This window comes from Molossus molossus, unplaced genomic scaffold (genome assembly GCF_014108415.1).
Source record: "Molossus molossus isolate mMolMol1 unplaced genomic scaffold, mMolMol1.p scaffold_m16_p_12, whole genome shotgun sequence".
NCBI lineage: Eukaryota > Metazoa > Chordata > Mammalia > Chiroptera > Molossidae > Molossus > Molossus molossus.
In genome coordinates, this window is record NW_023425347.1 from 41,189,080 (window position 1) to 41,206,464 (window position 17,385).

Here is a 17,385-nt window from a genome sequence, read left to right on the forward strand (position 1 = left end):
ACATTGTTTGCTCCTGCGGCTCTTACCTCGGTCTGCGAGCGCGCCCCGGGGGCGGACCGTCTGGCGCGGGGGCCGCGCGGGGAGAGGCGCAGAGCGCAGCGGCGACCCCGGCCGGCCAGGACCGAGGCCGGCCGCGAGCGGATCGCTGGCCGTGGATTCCGCGCGGGAGGCAGCGCCGCGGCTCGCCGCCGGACACGGCGCCGCGGCTCGGAGCGTCCTCCTGCTCGGCCGCCGCCGCCGCCGCCTCCTCCGACCAAGCAGCCAGCGCCGGGCGGCTCCAGGGGTTAGGTCAACATTTTCCCGCAGTTTCCCACTCGCCGCTCCGCGAGAGGGGTCTTTGGCACACACGCACACACCCCCAGACCGCACGCTCCCTTGGAAAAAATAAAAATGAAAAATGCGGGAATCAGAGCGCAAGGGGTGGCGCAGGCAATAGCCGGACAGAGGTGCGCAGACTTGGGAGTCCCCTCCGAGCGGCAGCCGCGGGAGGGGCGGGCAGACGCCGGCGGCGCAAGGCCAACTCAGTTCGTCCCGCCGAGCCCCTCAGCCTGCCGTCCACGCCGGCCCCACAGGCATCCCTGGCGCCGACCCTGCGGCCTGGGGCGAGAGACAGCGGCGGCCCTTCCTCACATTTCGGGTCTCCGGGCCGAGGCTGAGCAGTGGCCGCTGCCCCACGAAAGGCTGAAGGCGAGAACTCGGACCCGGGAAGCAGGGGGGTGCAGGGAAGAGCCCCGCCACGTCACGCACAGCCACGGAGGGGAGATGGGCCCCAACAATCCCAAGGAATTCTCCGGTAAGCTCCCGATTGCGCTCCGGCACCTCTGCGTGTGTGCGAGAGCCGAGAGAGAGTGAGAGAGTGAGAGGGAGCGAGGGAGAGGGAGCGAGACGGGGGAGTGCGAAGTCCTGACACAGACTCACGGCGAGGTCTGAACTGGAGTCACCTCCAGCCGCCTCCTACTCCCCAAACCCCCACCTCCACCCCCCGCCCGAGTTCGGCTAATCATATAAACATATTAGCGTGTACAGCGGCAAAGGACAAATCTCTCCCTCCTGATTTTTCCAGCAAGGGGCTCAGGCAAACTCAAAAGAAGATTACAGGCAGCTAAGTACAAAACGTGGAGCAGATAATCTATAACTCATTGCCGCCCAATGGCCATTTTCCACTCCATTTGAGCAGCTGCGGCGGCAGGGCGCCCGAGCAGGGGGAGGGGAGCGAAAGGGGACACTTACGGGCTCGAGCTGTTCGGGTGGCGACCGCCAAGCAGCCGCCCGAGGACTAGCCGGCCCCGGCTCCGCCGGCGGGGCGGCCGCAGGGTAGTCCGGGTGGCGGCGGCGAGGGACGCGCGCACACGGCCGCGGAACGCGCCCCGGAGGCAGCCTGCGGTGGCTAGCGCCCCTCCCCTTCGGCTCGGCACCCCTCGGTGCCCCCCCCCCAGCCCCCGGACTCCGCATTCAGCCTCCCCCACCCCCTCAACACACCCATTCAAACCCTACCCCCACCCCACCCCCAAACTCCACTCACTGCGCGCTGGGTCCTCCGCGCGCTCCGCCGGCGCGCGCTCTCCATCCTGTCCACACACACGCACTTTAAATTGAAACATTTATTTATTTCTGGAAGGGGGCGAAGAGACTTTGGGAGAGCACGGCAGAAACGGGAGCTCCGGCCTCGGAGGCGGGACGCAGGGGGCTGGCCAGCGGCTCACCGCCCCCTCCCGTCTCCCCTCCAGGCCCGGGAGCTTTCTCCTTGCCTGCACTTGGAAGAGGCGCCCAGGATGCGTCTTTTACCCACCCTGTCTCCAGGTTTTCTCTTTTCTCCGCGGAGCGAGCCGGAGGCCCCGAAACTTTTAGTTTCCGCAGCCCTCCTTTTGTGTGACTGCTCCGAGGAGAAAGGACGTCTGTTTGCCGCGGCTGCCTCCGTCCGGCTGCGGCGCGCGGGGGACGCTCCAGGGTTAATGTGACTTTGATACCTGAGATTTCCGGCGCGCTCGTTAATGAAAGTTACATTTTTTAAAATTGCGATGACTTTTTCTTTGTAGTTACAGAGAGCTAGCCAAACTTTGACTTTATTGACTATATTTCACAAGAGCGTTTTGTTTGTTTTTGATTAAACTCACCAGGATAAGCAAAGGAAGGAAAGGAGACTACAGGGCTCTGTACTCGCAAGTGCATTCATCGCAGTTAGGTCTGTTTCCCTCATTTCCTTACATTGAAACTGCTTTTTCTCTTGTCCTCTGACCACACTTCCTTGCACTTCTCTGTTGGTGGTGTCAGTAAGCAGCCAAGCAGCGCCAACGGTGCATCCCAAGGTGACGAGAACAGACCACGACGGGGCAAATCATGCTTGAAAAATGTTTAAAAGTGTCCTCTGCATGCGAGGAAAATCAAACCTGGATTTTTTTTTTTAAAATCATAAAATTTCTGAGCTGAAAGTGATTGAGTTTTCAGGTGTATTTCTAAATTACTGGTTCTGCTAATGTATGCAACCATCGATTAAAGAAGCACGTTTGCACTGGTTTTCAAGAAAAACTGATTTTCCAAGATTTAAATCTCTAGTAAATACAACGAAACTTGATCTTCTTTGCTTTCAGAAACAATCTGTACTTTTTGTTGCTGTGGGTATGTTGCAGTCATCATACTTCAGAAATCATTTCAAACAACAATGTTATTAAAATGTCAACAGCAGATTGTGCAAAAAACATGAAGACCAAATACCTATCAGTGTTTTGTCACAAAGCCAGATACCTGTAGTAGTAAAGTAAATCCAGCTACTAGTCAAGTTTGTTCTTAACTTGTAAAAAGAACTGTAAGTTAAAAGTACACAAGTACAAATAACTGAAACATGCTCTTTTGGTTGATTCATTATAACTCTCAAATTAAAACGAGAATTCTCTATGATCAAATTTCTTTCTACTTAATGTATTGATTTTTTAATGTTCTCACTATTTCAAAAGGTAAGAGAACCACTTAGAGCTTTTGTGTTACAAACTACATAAACATTTCCATTTGGAATTTCTTAGATAATATAATTGAAATATTATAGATGCAGGATATGAAGTAGTCAGGTATCCAGAGCTCGTAGGAAACCTTATTATATACCTAAGTTTTTACATCTGTCAGAATATATACATACAATAGATCGATCTAGGAAAATTAAATGAGGCTACTTTAATTGAACAAAAGGCAGAAATATAGAGTTCTCAAACCTCAGAGGTCATTTATATCATGGTCTCTGGAATTTAAATTTACTTTATTCAAGATTGTAAACCAAAATATGTCAAACTAATAATAATTTGCTTTTACTGAAAGATTTTAGCCCTTTCTTTTGTTTATCTTTGAAGGTTTTTCACTCATCTGGGCATGATTCACAAGAAGCCCCAATGAGTGCATAGATCAGTCTAATCCTATTTTCCTTTGGGAGGTAAAACTTGGTCTGAAGTTTCTATTTAGTGAGCTTAGTGAGTAATCAATAGAAATTTTTGCCTGAATTAAGCTGGCCATATGTTGGCTTATTTACTTATTTATTTAACTCTCAGAAAGAATCTCTGGAAGAACCCACTGTCTACATTTCACTGGTCTGACATTTTTGATGCTCTAGATATGAGTGAGTCACTCTCCACTGTGTTTCTAAAAGGACTATATCACATACAGAAAAAGGATGCATGAGAGGGGGAAGAAGTTGTCAGAAGTGGGTTAAAACTATAGGGAGTGGAAAATGCCTCACACAAGTTTTTAATTTTACTTCTATAGGATGTGTATTTTATAGAGTTCAAAGGGTTCAACACCTTTTTTCTGAGAATATAATAAGCTTGCTGTGTTTTTAAAATTACATCTAAAATGCATTCCTTCTCTAGGATAATGTTTTAAATATTAAAGAATTTTTAATTCTTTCCTTGTACTTTACACATAATAATGCTTCAACCTTCTTTGTACCCACAAGGAGAAATTGAAACAGCTTTTAATTGCATTGATATATTCAAGATTAAGCTGTTAGCCACAAATCTGCCATTACAAAGAAACACTTAAATGACACACGCACATCCAGAAAACATAATTTGCCTGACATTTCATGACAATTCAAAACATAATTTATAACAATACAGGTGTTATGGTAGGAAAAAAATGAAATGAGAAGCTTAATAATGTCTGCAGATGTTAGCAAGTTAAGGGGAGTTGGAGTATGTTATGCATTCCCCACAATGCAATCAATTTAACTACTCAAACTATATTATTATGTAAGTAATGGCAAAATCATTGACTTATTCATAATACTTGCTAATTGTTTTTAAAAATAAATTCTACAAAGGACAAAGGAAACACCCATTTCCATTTGTTTTATGTTAAATCAACATCCAACCACTCATGGTGATTTCATTCAAAGAAAACAGAAGGAACTCATTAGCTTATGTGGTTAGAGAGATTGATGGGCTTCAAACATTTTAACCATACATGTTTTTTCCAACCATAGTAACTCATGTTTTTAATTTAACCAACTGTAAAGAAACTGAAGATTATTTTATTCATTGGGTTCACATATTTCTGATACAGAAATTATGCTAATTTTTAAAGCTATATACCATCCAAGCATTTTTGTGTAGAGGGAAGTGATGAAGTACTTGTCAGAATACATGTATGAATAACAATAGTTTGGGTACAAAAGTAAAGAATCTGAAGACGTATGAAAGTGGGCTTGGTTACAAAATATTGTGGTTGCTGTAAGGTGGTAGAACACAGTGAGTAACTTCTTCACTGCCCCACTCTGGCATTGGGGTGGGGTGGAGAGAAGATCTGGAACTTAAGAGTGAGCCAAAAATCGTGTGAAATTTGAGCTACACGGCGGCAGAGAACAATCAGTGAGGGTAGGTTGGGTTCATTATGGGGGACATGTTGTGGCCTGTGATGAGAGCTCCGTGGGAGTTCTAAACTAAAACAAACACAAAACTCCGGACCCTGTTCTAGCTTCCGATATGAAATGGAAATAAAATGAGCTAGATGTCATCCTCAACTTAATCAGTGTCCTCTTCACTGTTACTGTTCAACGATGCTTAGTGCTGAAGCTGCTTTTGCCGCCTCTAGAAAATGTTGTAAAGCACTAGAGAAGATCAAAGCACTGTGTGAACACCAAACTTAACTAGAACTGGTTGAAAGTTGCTGGCTTTGTTTTTCACTTTAGCTTTGCCATGCATGTAGGCAGAAAAGAAATCAAAACTCATTTTCCATGAGAGCAGAAACATATGAAAGCATTTGGCAAAGCCAGTAAGTTTTTAACTATTCTCCTGACTCTCTCCAGGCTGTCTAAATCTTTGTCCAAGAAGGCCAAACTCTTATCTAAAATGCAGAGATATGTTCTCCAGAAATAATGACACTTTAAACTATAGTATGAAAATGATTATGGTGTACTACACTTAATGATGTTATTTAGATGTATATAATCACATATATATTCTTAAGTATCTATCATTTTGTGATTAATACTTTTTAAAAATATTCAGCAATACAAATGGTAGTGTGACTGTTGCTGTGCACTTAATGTTTTTATATCTGTACCTGTATATAAAGGATTATAAAATTTTTATTTATTTTTATTTTTATTTTTTTGGTATGTGCCCCTAGTGGGAACCGAACCCGGGTCTCTCTGGTCCACAGGCCGACGCTCCAACCGCTGGGCCAAACCAGCCAGGGCAGATTATAAAATTTTTATAGCATAATCATTATGATACTCAAAAGCAAGCAATTTTTTTTAAATCCCTTATAATCATTGTTGCACTGAGTCTTACAGAACTCAGAGTTGGTCTTTCTTTCACATAGATTGTTCCCATAACTCCTTTTAATCTCTACACTTTGAGGATCTTCTAGAATTGGATTTTGTAGATCATATTCTATTAATGTTTCTGTCAAACCATGAAGTATAACTATAAGAACACTCATTTTATTAAAATGCTACCTAAAACATTTTATAATAATGATTTTGTTCAACATAAATACTCTGAACCAAGTTTTTTATAAGTATGTCATTTAAAAATAGGCCTCCCTTTTATTAATATATCAAACCTCTCTCAGCAATATAGACAAAATGTCTTTTTTTTTTTTTAATTATTTTTGTATCCTCACTTGAGGATATTTTTTCCATTTTTTGTTCAGATAGAGTGGGAGGGAAAGAGAGGAAGAGAGAGAGAGAGAGAAACATTGACGCGAAAGGGACACATCCAGTGGCTGCCACCCGCACAACCCAATCAGGACCGGGGACAAACTGCAACTGAAGTACGTGCCCTTAGCAGGAACCAAACCCGGGTCTCTCTGGACCACAGGCCGAAGCTCTAACCACTGAGCCAAGCCAGCCAGGGCTATTTTTTTTATTTTCAAAGGTAAACTAAGAGTAACCTAAGATTACAACTCTGAGCTTTACATATAAAATATTGGAATGGGCAGTTTTTGATTAAGTATCATGCATAGCATAGGTGAGAACAGAAGCAAGGCAGTGGTCAATAGGAGAGACAACTCCACTCCATTGAGTCTAAACCCTCGAAGTTAACTAAACAGCAATTTCACAGAAGTTCAAATTGAATTTTTAGTGCCACTGAGACTATGACTTTCATTATTTATGTCATAGTTCACTGTAGTATAGCAAAACTTGCAAAAAGCTTTTAAGAATCAGGAAACAGCCCAGCTAGTGTGGCGCAGTGGTTGAGCATCCACCCATGCACCAGGAGGTCACCGGTTCTAGTCCTGGTCAGGGCACATGCCCAGGTTGTGGGCCACATCCCCAGTGGGGGCCATGCGGGAGGTGGCCAATTGATGTTCTCTGTCATGGATGTTTCTATCTCTCTTTCCCTCTCCCTTCCTCTCTCTCTAAAATCAATAAAGACAAAAAGAAAAAAAATTAAAAAAGAATCAGGAAACAAACTCGCAAATATCCTCTTTGTGTTTTGGAAAGTGAGTCAAAGGTACAATTACATAACACTTCTAATATTTTCATATTACACATTTTCTTAATGAGATAGCATAAAATAATAATTGTAATATATACTCTTAGTATTTTCTAAACACACAAATTGTTTTGTTTCAGTTTTGAAAATATTTTGTAGTTTAACACTGTGTAACATGAGATGTTTCACCTTGAATATGGTTTATTCTTCTGATTGTATTTATTAGCTGTTACAACATTTTTTATTTTTTGTTCTATAATTAATATGATAGTTATTTTTAAAATTCTATGTGTATGCTTTATTTTTTTTTCTTTATTGATTTTAGAGAGAGAGGAAGAGAGAGGGAGAGGGAGGGAGAGAGAGATAGAAACATCGATGAGAGAGAACATCGATTGGTCACCTCCTGCATGCCCTGCACTGGGGATTTGGCCCACAACCTGGGCATGTACCCTGACTGGAAATCAAACCAACGACCTGTTGGTGCATGGGTCGACTCTCAACCACTGAACCACACTGGCCGGTCAGTATTCTTTATTTTAAAACTGTCTGTATTTGTTGTGTATATTTTAGTAAAAATAAATTTAAGCCTGTGAAAAGGAGAACAGCAATTTGAAACGAGTTTTCTTCTAAACCTAGCTCTCATCATAGTTTCTTGATAAGATAATAGAATGTTGCTATTTCTATTTTCAAGAATAATTTAAATCTTTAATATTGAGTGTTCAACTTATTGCAACCCTTTACAATGCATTCTTGAGGTCACTATGAAATCAGTCACTCAGGTACTAAACTCAACAATGATGTAATAGTGATATATTTTGGTGATAAGCAAAAGTACTTTAGAAAAGAGTCCATTTCTTTGAAAATTAGCATTCAAATTAAGAATCCTACTAAAATGTCATTTACATCTCAAAGAACTACTGAAATAATTTGGTAATGATAAGGTTTTGTTAAGTGATACCCAATGGGAAAAAAAAATTGTTTTAGGTTAAAAAATAAAAACACCTAAATAACTTCTCCAGCTCTTCTACATTAAAGAGAAGTTGCAACGCCATCACCCGGACAATATATTCTTTGAATGGTTGTTTGAGTGATGGAGATGTGTTATACTGAACCATTCACATTCTCTCTCTCTTTTTTTAATGTTTTTATTGATTTTTTTAGAGTGAGGGGAAGAAAGAGAAATGGAAACATCAATGTGAAAGAGACACATTGATTGGCTGCTTTCTGTACGCCCCCTACTGGGAATCAATCCTGCAACCTGGGCATGTGCCCTGACTGGGAATCGAACCGGGACCTCTCAGTCCATGGGACAACATTCAGTCCATTGAGCCACACTGGCCAGGCCCATCCACACTCTTATCCAACTGTCCTGGTTACCGAAATCACATATCTACAATACAACTACAGAGGATTACTAGTGCTTTAAAAGAGTGCTCCCCTTCATTATGGGAATGTAATTTATGACACCAATTTAATTAGTACTATGTTCTTACTACTTGAATTAATGACCCAAATTCAAACCACATATATTTCATTGTTCAATGTAGAATACACTGCACGAAAAACTAATTTCCTGTTTATTATCTAATGATAATTGAAACACAGTTATCTATTATAATACTGGGTTACCGCTACATGTGAAGTAGCATGCCTCAAAGAAAAAGGTCATGGAAATAACATGAAAAATACTTATAGTTTGTTAAAATAAAATTATAGAAAAGTTGAGTCAGATTGTTAGCTATAAAATATAAATGTTCAAGAAATCCAAGAATATAAACTATTTTTACATAATATGGATCCCCAGAAGACTATCGTTTATCATTTAAAAATAAACGTATGGGTAATCAAATAAGGAATCTGAAAAATATTTTTAAAGATCAGTTTTGACATTTTATATAATTACTCAAAATTTACTTTCTCTCCACTGCCCTACTGCAAAATGATTTTTAATGTGATATGTAAAAATCAAGATATTTTATGCAGGTATAGATTTGAGATGATAATACTTGCCTATTTGTTTATATTGAATACTTCTATACATGGGAAATCATGTAATGTCAAAAATAGATAGTATATTGAATATTTATAGAACTATCTTTACTTAGGTATATTTATAGCTTATCAAAATTTGGGGGTAAAATATTGCACCTTATAGCTGAGGGAAGTCTATCTTTGCTTCAATTTTCCAGTTAATGAAAGAAGTGTTTAAATACTCTGTAGTTAGATTATTAACTTCTACAAAACTGAAACAGATGTGTGTCTTAGTGTGCCATTATATTTATGATTTACACAGAACCCTTACATGGAGCTGAGCAGAGGCCAATGATTCTAATTTGCTCTAGATTTACAATAACCTGATCTGGTTTTTGTAAGTACTGAAACACTTTAAACAAAATTAGAAAGCAGTTGTGCTTTGTGTGATTAAAGATGCAATTCCCTTTGGAGTAATGAGAAAAGTTAGAACATGTTTCTTTCTTTATGGATGTTTCTATTATAAACACGAGTGCTATACATTATATATTTTTGTTATTATGATTTCCTTGTTTTTAATTATAAAATAAACCAATTGAATTTCACTGGAGTCTCAATTTGAAACTATGCCAAAATTTAGCTAAAGAATGTGTGCTGAGCTCCATAAAAATCCTTAAAATTTTTCCCAGGGTCTTAAGGTCTTGTTATAAAAATACTAGTTCACCATAATTTTCTAGAGCAAAATATCTTTCTAATTAAGACCTACACAGAAAAAAGGCTTGAGTGCTAAATACATTTTTTTGAACCATAAAAAACAACATATATAAAATTGTTCAGGACTAATTATTATGGATTCATATAAATTACAAATAGAAAAAAGTTTATTTTGTCTCATTGCACAAATAATAACATTTACAGCACTGTTATTTAAACCTCCTTCTACTTACTTGGTGAGTTACAACCCATCAGCTCCTAAAAATCAAATCTATAAAAATACTTTATTTTAAACCCTGAATACTATTTCTTTAAAAATCCATCAGAAATGTTTGCATAAATACTATTGTAAACATTTGTGTGTATATGGAAAATAAGTACATGCAGAAGTATTAATTCATTAAAAGTTTATCTCTCATAAAACCTTTATTAGCCCTTGAAGTCTTTGCCACTTCACATAAAATGATTTATCTTTTGAATAACAAGGTTCCATTAATCTGTTTGACAAAGGAATTTTCAAATCATGTAAATAATTTATTTGAATGAATTATTTAAATTCTGTAAAATCTATATATATGCACATGTATATGTATATATCTGTGTCTATATGTTTGTGTTCTGGCTCAACATCACAGAAGAAATACAAAATAGAATTCAGAATACATTGTCCTTGACACCAGCGGTGCACCTTGGTGTGGCTGCCGTGTGTTCTTCAATCGCCCACTGGTTGTGAGGACCCCTGTTGGAAGCCATTTGGGCTGCACGTGGTATAACAGGGTGATTGAATGCCAGAGGAATGCGCACATTATTTTTTAAACTCATCTTTAATTTTGCATTTTTACTGAGATTGTAGGCTGAAATATTTTTCAAAATGTAAGGATAATAAAGGCAAATTATTCAATACTCGTAGAAATCCTCAATTCAGTGCTCTAGGTGATACTGGGAAGTGGTAAACATATTCTCTCCCCAGAGAAATAAATCATCTGTGGAAATGAAGGGCAAATACGAAGGGAAAATAGAAATGTATACACACAAATGTATAAGTAGATCCATAAAACTAATTAGGACATCAAGATTTATATAATGTGCTTAATATGCATGGCATTCAGGAAGTTTAACTATACATTATTTCTTTACAGACTTCACAAAATTTTCTCTCAAATAGATCTTATTGTTCTTTTTTCCCCCTGAAGATTCATTTCTATTCATAAAAACAATGAAAATGATTGACCAATTCTCCAACTTTGGTAAAGTTATAGAATAAATTATGATTATGCCCTGACCAGTTTGGCTCAGCGGTTAGAGCGTTGGCCTGCGGTCCAGAGAGACCTGGGTTCGGTTCCCCCTAAGGGCATGTAACTCGGTTGCAGTTTGTCCCCAGCCCTGGTTGATTCGTGTGGGTGGCAGCCATTCGATGTGTCCCTTTCACGTATATGTTTCTCTCTCTCTCTCTCTCTCTCTCTTTCTCTCTCTCTCTCTCTCTTCCTCTCTCTCCCTCCCACTCTATCTGAACAAAAAACGAAAAAATGTCCTCAGGTAAGGATAAAAAAAAAATTGTAAAAAAAAATTATGATTATGACAGGTTGTCATCAATTTTCATTTCAAACATGCTCTATGTTTGTGTGTGTGTGTGTGTGTGTGTGTGTGTGTGTGTGTGTAGTCACCTGTCTTTGGAAACTTTTTTCATTTAGGGTATTGTTCCCGTCTCCATTATATTAGGTTTTGGTGGTTCATTCCGTTTTATTTTAATTTTGTAAACCATCCTTTCAACATATTCTTTTGGCTTTAATTTTCCAGGAAGGGTCTAATTTTATGCATACTAAAATCTCAGTCTATTGGTGACATTTACTTTATACATTTTATACCCATTACCCACAATGCTCAAACCTTAGTGAGGAGGTATGAAAGGCCCTCAAAGTCTAATACAAATTTTAAAGGTCTGTGATATCCCATAGTAGCTTCATGAACTCTTGGGAATACAATAGTCTTTTTAAAGTTTAAAATACCTAGCCCTGGCCGGTTTGGCTCAGCGGTTAGAGTGTTGACCTGCGGTCCGGAGAGACCCGGGTTTGGTTCCCGCTAAGGGCACGTGCCTTGGTTGCAGTTTGTCCCCAGCCCTGGTTGGGTCGTGTGGGTGGCAACCACTCAATGTGTCGCTTTCACGTCGATGTTTCTCTCTCTCTCTCTCTCCCTCTTACTCTATCTGAACAAAATATCGAAAGATGTCCTCGGGTGAGGATTAAAAAAAAAAAAAAAAAAAGTTTAAAATACCTAAAACTCCTTTTTGGAACTTCCTTCTGGAAGCTCCTCCCTCCCTGACCATATGATTCCCCCAAATACCTGTCAGTTATATGATGCAAGACGTGATATTCAGAATGGTATGCACCAACCAGACAAAATAATTTTTTAAACACTGCACCTTCTCTCAGAGTTTGCAAAAACAGAGACCTCTTTAATGTCTACAAAGGGCCTGAGCTATAGTTGGTTGTTGAAAAGTATTTAGGGAATAAATGAGTTATGATCCTATAATCATGAATGCTATTATGATATTTAGTTCAATTATAAAGCTACTTATTATCCAAATATTGTAACACTGTTTTGCTGGTATGGATATTATAAATCAAATAACCTAGAAATCTTATACAAATATACTTATCATAAGTGTACATATAAACACATAAGTTGATTTATTAACAAATTTGTTTAGTCAAACTATTGAAATATGTTCATAGGCCCACTGCATGTACATATTTTAATATCTAAACAAATTAGTGATTACAATGAAAATGTGTTTTCCAAAAAATTAATTTAGTAATAATGTTTTTGTGTGTGCTTTTAAGTAAATAGAAATGCAGATATAGACAAATTGTTCAATGAGTTTCTAGCACTATCAATTACCTTATTGAGTGCGTGTGTGTGTGTGTGTGTGTGTGTGTGTATGTGTGTGTGTGTGGTGGGAAAGAGCTCAAGGAAGGCAGAAATTAATTTGAAGCTTTGAATTCAGAGAAGTTGAAAAGGGACTGACCCATTTTACATGGAATAGTCCTTCTCCCTTCTACTTTTCCTATCCCATCTTAAATAAGATAAAGATGTGTCTAGGGAACCTCAGAAATTAGAATCAATGGGACTTACATGAAGCTTTTCAAGGATTATATGTTGCACCCTAGTACTTTGGTTTTATTCAAAGGCAAAACATCTGACATTTTATACATTATGGTAAAAAGTATCATACTTTTTATCTTCGCTCATTTATGATTCACTGAGCACTCAAAGACAAGACCTCTGTGTCCAAGAGCCAGAAAACATTTTAACTATGTTTTTCCTGCCAAATCACCAGCAAATTTTAATTATATTTTCTTAAACAGGAAATTTTCTTAAACACTTTGCTATCTAAGAAAATCACACTAAATATCATTTTCTCTTTCTTTGATGACACAGAATTTCTCTGTGTTGAAGGACTATCAAAACAAACATTGATTATCATAACACATTACACATCATTGTATTTATTGATAGATTTCTCCCCTACTAGACAATTAGCTCCTCAAAATCTCACTAAACTTTATATGCCCTGTTCTTGGCATTGTATACAATAGATTGCTGGCCTACATAAAATCTAGCCAACAAATTCAATTTACCGGCCCCATAAATGGGTCACATGGTATATTGTGTTGTATTTTTTTTAAGTTACTATTTGCCAACTTTTAAAATCAAAATAGAGATGTCCAGCTTCTGAAAAAAAAAGGAAAGATATGGCGACATTTTGCATTCATTACCTCATAACAACATTCGGCAGGAGAGACCTTCCCTTTTAAACAAACGTGCTCTCTGACTCACTCATATTCCCCACCCGGCATATATATTACCTCTTCAAAACCAAGGCAACTTATCTCGTGCAATGAACCGCCCAATTTGTGATGTTTTATGTTCTACTTAACAGTGGCATTAATGGAAAGTGAAATGTATCTTCACCTATATCTCTACAAAGTGGGACAGAGATACATAACAGGAATATGTAATTCAACCTACTCCCAACTGCCCTTCACTCATTAACCTTCTCTTCCTTGATTCTATGAACATTTAAATCTTTGAGTTCCAGTGATTGATAATTTGTATGTGAACGAGTGTGACTTATGCTGTCAATATACATTGTAAGATATGAAGAAATGTATTAAATTGTAGTAATAATGCTTCACTCTGTCCAAATGATTTGCATATATACTATCTCATTTGTGCACTTGTTACATAGCTCAGTATTGAAGTTACAGTGCCGCCCTTATTCTTACTCATTGGCTTAATTCTCTCTCTGCTTATATTCACATTTACCTCTTTTTCTCCCCAGCTGACACCACTCTCCAACACTCAACTGCTATTTACTCTTGCCTTCTTTTCTTTCTTTGGTTTCTCTACGTGGTAAGATGCCTTGACAGTAACAAATCATGATTTGGATTATTTTTGTATTATTTAATATCCCGTAAATATAGTTCACCAAGGGAGGACAAATGAAAGGCTTGGTCTTTTTCAACCTAACAAACACATGTGAACAAACACCCTTTTAAGGATTAATACACAGTTTAAAAGCCATTAGTTAAACAAATAATTAAGACATGCTTGTGTAGCAGAAACAGCTAAACACAAAATGTTTTAAGGCAAACAAGCAAAGTCTTTACTAAAAAGTACTAGAAGTAACTGATGGTCTCAGATATGATCAAAAATATTCTTTCCTAAGAATATACTTTTCAAATGGGAATATTTTCTTAGAATTGAGAGTATCAACTGAAACTGCGTTAGGAACATTTTTTTACTATCCCAAATTTATGTTATGTTTCTTATTTGTATTATTATCATTCCTAATTTGATTTTATATTTTCATATACAAATTTTAATATGATCATAGGTCAAAAATACTTTTCCATGGAAAATAACTCTTTTATATCAGTATGTCAAGTAGATAATATGATCATAATGAATTACTCCGCAAAGTGAAAATCACCTATATTAAACATGCTAGTTTTTTAAAGAATCATACAAGTTATATTGTTTTAAAAATATCCTTTATATCAGTTAAAAATCCGTAGTAATATATAATTCTGAAAAGACCACTTGTGCTCATTGTAGTAGTGCTATTGATACTGCTCTCCTTTATTTAACAGTTTCATAAAACTTTCAACTGTTCTTTTCAGAACACACAAACACCTGCCTACTATTTTATTAAAGAATTATCGAAGTAGCTTCACCATTAAAACTTTATTAGAACAGCCCTGACCAGTGTGGCTCAGTTGGTTGAGCACTGTCCCATGCACCAAGAGGTCACAGTTTCATTCCTGGTCAGGGCCCATGCCCAGGCTGTGGGCTTGATCCCCAGTAGGGGGCATGCAGGAGGCAGCTGATCAATGTTCTCTCTCACATCAATGTTTCTATCTCTTTCTCTCTGTCTAAAATGAATACAAACATTTTAAAAAAAAAAAAAACTTTATTAGAACAATTATATCTGTCAACTGTTGGGATAGCCTCCATTTAAAAGAAAACATCACAATTTCCTGTGTAACCTAGAAACTGATGTTGGCATATGTGGTTGGGTCCCCTTCATATTAAAAGTGTCTTACGGCCCTGGCCGGTTTGGCTAAGCGGTTAGAGCATCAGCCTGTGGTCCAGAGAGACCCGGGTTCGGTTCCCGCTAAGGGCACGTACCTCGGTTGCAGTTCTTCCCCGGCCCTGGTTGGTCGTGCGGGTGGCAGCCACTCTATGTGTCCCTTTCACAGTGATGTTTCTCTCTTCCTCTCTCTTCCTCCCACTCTATCTGAACAAAAAGTGGAAAAATGTCCTCGGATGAGGATAAAAAAAATTTTAAAAATTAAAAAAAAATAAAAGTGTCTTACGTATTTTTCACCAAGCAAGCCTCTTCTAAAGGACAAAAATAAAATTGAGCTTCTAGTAATCATAGTATTTATTTTTCAAAAGTTGTGTTTTCTCTTCCTTTTCACTTTTTTTTTGCCAAATTGTAAGATATATTGAATACATAAAAATGGATAATTAATTTGGCCAATTAACTTAGTCTATGTCCATATAAAAATATGAAACATTTTTACTATTATTTTTGAGTCTTAACAGAACACATACATTGAGAAGCAAAATTTCTTTTCTTGATGCTTAATAAGCATCCAATGAAGCTATACCAAGCTGAAATCATTTATATTCACTTCTTACTTAAAATTCTGCAATTCGGTACAGTCAAGAATTTGGTAAGTACCATTTTAAATCACTTTTCTCTGCAAAAGTTTTTGAAATACTACCACTGAAGCACTTGACATATCCTTTCAAAAAAGCCACAGACATTACTTTATAAATTAAAACTATATTGAAGATTAACCTTTTCTTTTCCCTTACCTTAAAAAGATGTTTAAAAAAGATCTGAAGAAGCCCTCCTAAAGTAAAGTGTAACTTCAGTTAACTTTAGTTAATGTTAATTTTAAGATGCTTATTTATTTAGTTATTTGTTTAGGGAAAGCAACATAACTTAAAAACTTAGAATCTGGACTAGACCACCTGGGTTCAGATCTGAGCTCCGCCACTTTTGAGCTGTGTCCTTAAGCAAGTTATAGAGGTTATCTTTTTATTAACTGTTTCTTTCTTTCCTCATTTATTAAGTGGGGATAGAAATTATACATATTTGCCCTGCCCAGTTTGGCTTAGTGGTTAGAGTGTCGGCCTGCAGTGTAGAGAGACGTGGGTTCGGTTCCCGCTAAGGACACGTACCTCGGTTGCAATTTGACCCGGCCCTGGTTGGTCGTGTGGGTGGCAGCCACTCAATGTGTCCTTTTCACGTGTATGTTTCTCTGTCTCTCTCTCTTCCTCTCTCGCCCTCTCACTCTATCTGAACAAAAAATGGAAAAATGTCCTCAGGTAAGGATAAAAAAATTTTTTTTTTAAATTACACATATTTTGCAGTGTTGTTGTGATTGTTATATGAATTAACACAGGTACTACCTGGCATATAAGAAGTCTTCAAATATTCACTATAACTTTGTCACCATTAATAAAAATAGTTGATAATTCTTCAATATGTTGCTCCATAAATGCCTAATATTGTACAAGCTAATGTGGAACAATTTTAAATATTCTTACATGTTGGATTGTATTATAGCAAAAAAATTTTTTAAATACATTTTGAAATATGTAGCTTCATATTGACTATGTAAAATTTATTATCACATGTATACCAGTGTTGTTGCTGGTATTTTTTATTGTTTTATTTTAAGTAAGCAATTTGAAGAATCCACTCATTCTTAGTTATATTCAGAGCTTATGATTTTCATTCTTTTTTAGTCAAAAGTGCTAAGTTTTTTTTTAATCCATACATTAGAAGGATATCTGTGAAACTGATTATATTCTGAAAGAGCTAAACACAATTACAGACAGTAATAGGCACACTAACTTTTATTTATTTATGTTTAACCCTTCATATCCCAAAGAGAACTTAAGGGATTTACACACAGATGGGAATAAAAATGACAAGAGTAACTACGAATGGTGAGGCAAAGAGAGAATAAGGATTGAAAATTGAAAAGCAGGAAAAGTCAATACAGTCACACAAAGAAAGAGGCTGTTGCGTGACCCCCCAGTGCCCAGCAAATGCATGACCTACTGATGAGACCAGAGAGAACCATGACTGAATGAATGGTGAAGCTGGTCGATACTGGTCCTTCTCTCCTGTGGTCTGTCCTCTACCCTGTCTTCCCCATTACCGAAGGTGATACAGTCCAGGTTTGCCTCTGCT

The 17,385-nt window shown here is 38.0% G+C and overlaps 1 protein-coding gene across 13 annotated transcripts in view; it reads right to left on the reverse strand.

The window, feature by feature from the left end:
* The window catches only part of ADGRL2 (adhesion G protein-coupled receptor L2), a 224,414-nt gene that overhangs the window by 192,146 nt on the left and 14,883 nt on the right, over positions 1 to 17,385 (reverse strand). The window contains exon 1 of one of the 13 annotated variants that reach the window (XM_036256095.1): positions 1,523 to 1,570. The exons of 11 other annotated variants lie outside the window; for them this stretch is intronic. The gene's annotated coding sequence lies outside the window, so the exon portion shown is untranslated. Of the gene's footprint in view, positions 1 to 26; positions 75 to 1,522; positions 1,571 to 17,385 lie in introns of those variants that run through there. One more of the 13 variants, XM_036256096.1, reaches the window with a different exon arrangement.